This window comes from Triticum aestivum, chromosome 1D (assembly GCF_018294505.1).
Source record: "Triticum aestivum cultivar Chinese Spring chromosome 1D, IWGSC CS RefSeq v2.1, whole genome shotgun sequence".
Classification (NCBI taxonomy): domain Eukaryota; kingdom Viridiplantae; phylum Streptophyta; class Magnoliopsida; order Poales; family Poaceae; genus Triticum; species Triticum aestivum.
Genome location: NC_057796.1, coordinates 121,520,096 through 121,528,309, shown reverse-complemented (window position 1 = coordinate 121,528,309; position 8,214 = coordinate 121,520,096).

Here is an 8,214-nt window from a genome sequence, read left to right as displayed (position 1 = left end):
ACGCCTGGCCGGCGGCAGCGGAGGCGGGGTGGCCGATAGTGGCTAGGGGGCGAGTGGCCGCATGGGAGGGGGGGAGGGGGGAGGCAGCAGCCCAACAGCGGGGGCACGCACCGGGGGTGCGGTGGGGAGCTTCAGTGCGGCGCAGCGGCACGGCGTGCAATGCGAGCAGTCGCGGCTATGGGCGCGCAAGGCGAGGGCGGGCGCGGGCGGAATGCACGTCGACAGGAGTGGCGGGGAGCGGACACATGCGGGCGCGCGGGCGCGTGAGGGCCCTGGATGGGGCGCCCCGGGTGCGGCCTATACGCGGCGGGACAACAGCAGCGGCGGCAGCAGTTGGTCGCGACAGCGGTAGCAGAAAGCAATGACACTAGCTGGCAAGAGGCAACAACAGCAGGTGAGCGGCAACAGCCGCACTAGTAGCAGCAGCGCGGGGTTCGGCAGGAGCGGGTGCACGAGCTAGGGGCGCAGTCTGGGAATGTCGGCGCAGACGCATCGGCAGGGGCACAAGGGGGTGAGGTGAGCGCGTGCCCATCTGGTGCACGGGCACGGTGACGGTGGCGCCAAAGGGTAATGGTTTCGACGGGAAACAAGGGGAATCAGTCGAGGGCCTCACCGCAGTGCTCGAGGAAAAGCTCGGGAGGTTCAGGAGGCGCCGATGGTTGTGATCCTGGGCGAGGTAGAGCCGGCCGCGACGGTTGACGACGCGGGGGCGACGTAGGAACGGCAGCGGTGATGCTCTCGGCTTGATCTGAAGGGCGGAGCCGACATGGACGACGACGGTGGTCCTCCGGGACGTCTCTATATGGCGCGGGGTGACGGGTGGCCACGGGATCGACGGCGCCGGGGCGCCAGAGGCGTTCCTCCATGAGACCGGGCGCCTTGGGATGGCCGCCACAGCTCCCCCCGTTACTGTACCGGAGGTCGGAGGCTAGTGGGGGCGTGGGCTGGGCCTCCCCAGCCCACATGGGTCTTTTCCTTCTTTCTCTTTTTTGTATCTTTTCTCTATTTTACATTTTCTCCTTTGTTTACCAGTTTCTTTTGCTACTAAATGTTTTTTGTAAAAAGTGAAACTTTGCACATAAATCAAACACAACATTTTTAGGCCACACACAAAGTCTCAAGCGGTTTGTAATTGTGTGAATATTTGGTTATATTTAAAGGCCTATATTAGATGTTGTTGGGCCACTTATTAATTTTTTAAGAATTTATTTGTGGGCCAAATTATGTGGGTTTCTAAATGATAAATATTTAGGAATTATTTGCAAAATTATGAACTATTTTTTTGCTATATTGAAAATGTAAAATATTTGACTTTCATTTTAAATTCGAATTTGAATTGGTTTTCAATCAAGGGGCAATTAAGCTTAGTAATCAGGGTGACATGTCATCAGTAGTGTGGAGTTACTGTAGCATGATTCCGGAGGTGTTACAAATCTCCTCCACTACAAGAAATTGCGTCCCGAGATTTAAGAGGTGGAGTAAGGGGGAAAGTTCTGGTTACGAAATTCTAATGGATCTTCTCGGTCTTGGTCGCTCTTCTCAAAGAGGTCGATCCATTACATTGATGCCTTCATTTCTCTGCTTCGAGTCATCATGATGAAGTCATCATCCTTTCTTCGGGAACTCCATCGTACTTACGAAAAGGATAAGGGGTAACTTCAAAAGAACAGAATTCTACACGGTTGCTTATCTAGCAGATAACTTCAGGGGAGGTGGCGGAAAGTAACTCTCGAATTGAAACTTAAGAAGATATTGAGAGCAAAGTAAGAAAGTACCATGAGAAGTTTCCAGCGGGCAAGTAATAGTTCGATGCCTAATCAGAAGGTGAAAGGGGTTTAGAGCAACAAAAATAAGTGTTGCGTCTGATACCGGAATGAAACATGGTAAGGAATTTAGCTCGTGAATTACATATGAAACTAAGCGTGAGGAATAAATTTTGAAATAGGAATGTACAGGAGAGTCAGGTTTCAATCTTGTGGAACTGTGGGTTATGGGCCCACCATGTGGGTTAAAAGTAGAAAGGGCGCAGACATCTTGCACGGACATGATATCAAGGCATGTCAGATGATAGCCTGTCAGTTATGTTGGCAACAACATTGGCACCAAGGGCGAGGGACGAAGAGAACCATTTTCCTGCTTGTAGGAATTAGGCGGACCAATAGGCAAAGTTCTCATCCATCGGTGGTTACCGAAATGTCATCAACAAAAGTAACACGGTCTTACTGATAGAGTTGTACAACGAGGTATTTACATAAGCAGGGAATTATCACTGCTCAGATAAGTTAGATTACAAGAAAGGTTAAACAAAACAATGGAAAGGAAAATGTGTTTATACCCGAGGATCAGGAGTATATCTTTTCCAAGGAAAGGCAAAGCATGATATTAATGATAGGGCTCCCAGGATGTAACCATCTAGGGAAAAGGGGCGAGGAAACTCATGATGTTACCCATACAATGGTGTTTGGATAATTGATCAAGAAACATTTAGCATTATGCTTTCAACGTTCTTGTTGATGCTTGAGTACCACGGTCATGTAAAGGTCAAACTTTGGATAAAGGTCAAACTTTGGATAGCATTGACATGGTCATCAGGTAAAGGTCAAACTTTGGATACACAAAGGATCCATCGGCAGCAACTTATAGAATAAGTCTTACAAATTCAGCAAGGAAAAGATGAGGATGTGGCCGACAGGCTCAACAACAATTCATCGAGATTTCCATAAACATGGATTTCCACAATTAAGTGAACAAGGTGATAGCATTGGACACACTGATACGTCCATTTTGCATCATGTTTTCTTACTGTTATTTATAATATTTTTATCCATAATAATGCTTTTTGGAGTAATTCTAATGCCTTTTCTCTCATAATTTGCAAGGTATACACCAACAGGGAGAATTCCGGCAGCTGGAAATCTGGACCTGGAAAAGCTACGTCAGGCCACCTATTCTGCACAACTCCAAACAAGCTGAAATTTCACGGATATTTTTTATTGAATATTTAAGAACTATTGGAGCAAATAACTACCCTGGTGGGTTGTGCTCACCTAGGCCCACCTGCGGTGCCCATCTTGTGGTATATATGTCATTTTGACCTAGAAAAAAAATAAGGAGAGGACTTTCAGGACGGAGCGCCACCGTCTCGAGGCGAAACTTGGGCAGGAGCACTTTTTCCCTCCGGCGGAGCGATTCCGCCGGGGGAACCTCCCTCCCGGAATGGGAAATCATTGTCATCGTCATCACCAACGACTCTCCCATCTTGGGGAGGGCAATCTCCATCAACATCTTGAACAGCACCATCTCATCTCAAACCCTAGTTCATCTCTTGTGTTCAATCTTGTCACCGGAACTGTAGATTGGTGCTTGTGGGTGACTAGCAGTGTTAATTACATCTTGTAGTTGATTACTATATGGTTTATTTGGTGGAAGATTATATGTTCAGATCCATTGTGCTATTTAATACCCCTCTGATCATGAGCACGTTTATCATTTGTGAGTAATTACTTTTGTTCTTGAGGTCACGGGAGAAATCATGTTGCAAGTAATCATGCGAACTTGATATGTGTTCGATATTTTGATAGTATGTATGTTGTTATTCCCTTAGTGGTGTCATGTGAACGTCGACTACATGACACTTCACCATATTTGGGCCTAAGGGAATGCATTGTGGAGTAGCAATTAGTTGATGGGCTGCGAGAGTGACAAAAGCTTAAACCTCAATTTATGCGCTATTCCGTAAGGGACCGATTGGATCCAAAAGTTTAATGCTATGGTTAGAATTTATTCTTAATACTTTTCTCATAGTTGCGGAGGCTTGCGGGAGGGTTAATCATAAGTAGGAGGTTTGTTCAAGTAAGAACAACACCTAAGCACCGGTCCACCCACATATCAAATTATCAAAGTAGCGAACACAAATCGAACCAACATGATGAAAGTGACGAGATGAAATTCCCGTGTACCCTCAAGAACACTTTGCTTATCATAAGAGACCGTTTTGGCCTGTCCTTTGCCTCAAAAGGATTGGGCTACCTTGCTGCACTTTTGCTACTACTATCGTTACTTGCTCGTTACAAATTACCTTGCTATCAAACTACTCCATTACTTACAATTTCAGCACTTGCAGACATTACCTTACTGAGAACTAACTGTCATTTCCTTCTGCTCCTCATTGGGTTCGACACTCTTACTTATCGAAAAGAGCTACAATTGATCTCCTATACTTGTGGGTCATCAAGGCTATTTCTGGCGCCGTTGCCGAGGAGTGAAGCGCCTTTGGTAAGTGGAATTTGGTAAGGAAACATTTATATAGTGTGCTGAAATTTATGCTCACTTGTTACTATGGAAAACAATCCTTTGAGGGGTTTGTTCGGGGTATCTTCACCTCGTCCGGAACCAAAATTAGCTACCCCTCAACCTACTGCACCTACTGAAAATATTGAATATGAAATTCCTTCGGGTATGATAGAACAACTGCTAGCTAATACTTATGCAGGAGATGGAACCGACCATCCTGATATGGACTTGATATATGTAGAACAAATTTGTGGATTGTTTAAGCTTGCAGGTTTACCCAGGGATGAAGTTATGAAAAATGTTTTCCCTTTATCATTGAAGGGAAACGCATTGACATGGTATAGGCTATGCGATGATATTGGATCATGGAATTGGAATCGTTTGAAAATGGAGTTTCATCAAAAAAATCCTATGCATCTAGTTCATCGTGATCGGAATTATATATATAATTTTTGGCCTCGTGAAGGAGAAAGTATCGCTCTAGCTTGGGGGAGGCTTAAGTCAGTGTTATATTCATGCCCCAATCATGAGCTCTCAAGAGAAATTATTATCCAGAATTTTATGCTCGGCTTTCTCGTAATGATCAAACCATGCTTGATACTTCTTTTGCTGGTTCTTTTATGAAGAAGACTATTGAATTCTGGTGGGATATTTTGGAAAGACCTAAACATAACTCTAGAGAATGGGAACTCGACGAAGGTAAAGAGTCAGGTATTAAACTTAAGTATGATTGTGTTAAATCTTTTATGGATACCGATGCTTTTCAAAAGTTTAGCACTAAATATAGACTTGACTCTGAGATAGTAGCCTCCTTTTGTGAATCGTTTGCTACTCATGTTGAACTCCCTAAAGAGAAGTGGTTTAAATATCACCCGCCTATTAACGAATAAATTAAAGAACCGGTACCAGTTAAAGAAGAAACTATACTTTATAATGTCGATCCAGTTGTCCCTTCTGCTTATATTGAGAAACCACCTTTTCCTCCTAGGATAAAGGAACATGCTAAAGTTTCAACTGTGGTTAACAAAAGCTATATTAGAACACCTAAACCTAATGAACAAATCAAAGTAGAACCTAGCATAGCTATGGTTAAAGATCTCTTAGAAGAAGACATGGATGGGTAGGTTATTTACTTCTGCGAAGAAGCTACTAGAATTGCTAAACCTGATAAAAGGGATAAACATAGACCCGCTGTGGGCATGCCTGTCATCTCAGTTAAAATAGGAGATCATTGTTATCATGGCTTATGTGACATGGGTGCTAGTGTGAGTGCTATTCCTTACACCTTATATCAAGAAATTACGAAAGACATAGCACCTGCAGAGTTAGAAGAAATAGATGTTACTATTAAACTTGCTAATAGAGACACCATATCACCATTTGGGATCATTAGAGATGCTGAAGTCTTGTGTGGGAAAATAAAATACCCTACTGATTTTCTTGTTCTTGGCTCCCCACAAGATGACTTCTGTCCCATTATCTTGGGTAGACCTTTCTTGAACATAGTAAATGCTAAGTTAGATTGTATGGAACAAACTATCGGTGTTAGCTTTGGTGATGGGTCTCATGAATTTAATTTTTCCAAGTTTAGTAGAAATCTTCATGAAAAAGAATTGCCTAGTAAGGATGAATTAATTGGTCTTGCTTCTATTGCTGTGCCACCTACGGACCCTTTAGAACAGTATTTGCTAGACCATGAAAATGATTTACATATGCATGAAAGGAACTCCATCGTACTTATGAAAAGGATAAGGGGTAACTTCAAAAGAACAGAATTCTACACGGTTGCTTATCTGGCAGATAACTTCAGGGGAGGTGGCGGAAAGTAACTCTCGAATTGAAACTTAAGAAGATATTGAGAGCAAAGTAAGAAAGTACCATGAGAAGTTTCGAGCGGGCAATTAATAGTTCGATGCCTAATCAGAAGGTGAAAGGGGTTTAGAGCAACAAAAATAAGTGTTGCGTCTGATACCGGAATGAAACATGGTAAGGAATTTAGCTCGTGAATTACATATGAAACTAAGCGTGAGGAATAAATTTTGAAATAGGGATGTACAGGAGAGTCAGGTTTCAATCTTGTGGAACTGTGGGTTATGGGCCCACCATGTGGGTTAAAAGTAGAAAGGGCGCAGACATCTTGCATGGTCATGATATCAAGGCATGTCAGATGATAGCGTGTCAGTTATGTTGGCAACAACATTGGCACCAAGGGTGAGGGACGAAGAGAACCATTTTCCTGCTTGTAGGAATTAGGCGGCCAATAGGCAAAGTTCTCGTCCATCGGTGGTTACCGAAATGTCATCAACAAAAGTAACATGGTTGTTGAGGATATAACCCTTAGAGTCACCCGCCCGGCGGGGCCGGGTTACACATACGGGTCATCACCTGAAGCCCGGCGCCAAGCTTGAAGACGGCGGGCCGAAGATGGGCTTAAGACCCGGAGATGGCTTCGGGCCCGTAGTTACAACCGCCATTATGGTAGAACTTGTAGCGTAAGGCAAGAATAGTTGAGAGTCCGAGCCGGACACTCTTATGAGCCGGCCGGGATTCTGAGAGCTGCTGGGCGTCAACCTCCCTATATAAAGGGACGACCCGGCAGCGGTTTAGGGGCAAGAGAGATCTCATCGAGAGCCAGGCATAGCAGTTAAGCTCCCTGGTCATCGAAATCTTAACCAACACCTCCTCAACTGGACGTAGGCTTTTACCTTCACCGTAAGGGGCCGAACCAGTATAAACCCTCGTGTTCCTTGTCCCATTAACCCCTTCAAGCTTCCTAGCGGCGATGGCTCCATGACTAAGTCCTAGCTTGAGGACATCTGCCGTGAAAATTCCACGATAGTTGGCGCCCACCGCGGGGCCAGCGCACGGTGGATTTGAGTTCTTGAAGGGCAGCTTCGAGGGGCTCAAGGGATACGCCGTGGGACGGATGACCAATAGTCGTCGCGGCAAGATCTACATCGACGATGCAAACTGGGGCCCCGACGCCGGCTCAATTGAGTACGGGTACCGGGTCCCCTTCGGCGGAATCCACGTTTTCCTTGGCAAGATTGGTGAGCCGGATCTCTGCGCCGATCTCATCGAGACGGCTCAGCGCGCACGACCCGCCCGGGCCCTGCCTGCCTTGAAGCATGCTTTTGTGGGATGTATACATGGAGGGCTCCATGATGGATCTGGATCTGGTGAAGAGACGGCCGCCGGCTCTGACGGCGAGTCGTCCACAGATGAGTCAAACTCGTTGTATCAACTTCAAGATGGCAGGCTCATGGGTTGTTCCGATGGTGACAGTATTCCGGACCCGTTTGAGCCGCCGAGCCGGGTTGGAATCTTCATGGCCGGTGCGCAGCCTATTCAGAACCCTGCTGCTGGGGCGAGAAACCCGGTGCCCTCGCCGGCTCAGGTACTGATCGATCTCACGGACAAGATGACGGCTCTGTTGACCGCCGCGGTTGACCCGGCGGATCAAGCTCAGCATGACGCGGAGGTGGCGCAGTTAAGGTTAGATCTAGTGAAAGCCAAGGAGGATCTAGCAGCGGAAGGGATCAGGATGGCTGCGGAGAGGGCGGCTCTCGACGCCCAGACTCAGTTGATTCAGGCGCAGTCCTTCCGGCTCGCGATGGATCAGAACGCGTCCAATGAGGTCATGAGAAGGAGGCAGAAGGCCCAGTCTCGGCTCCCTCCGGTCTACGATCCTCGAAACCTCTTCAACACGCCAGGTGCAGGGTCCAGTAACCCGCCAGGGATCATAGTGCCCGGGTCTGGGACCCCTGTTCAGCCACAAGTGATGGGGCCTCCCCGGGTGAGCCCTGCCCCGCCTCAGTATGTACCGATACCGCCGGGTTATTATGCTAACCCGCTGGAGAACATGGTCGCCGCAGCAGCACAGCTGGCGGCCCTCTCAATTGACGGCGACTCTCCAACGGC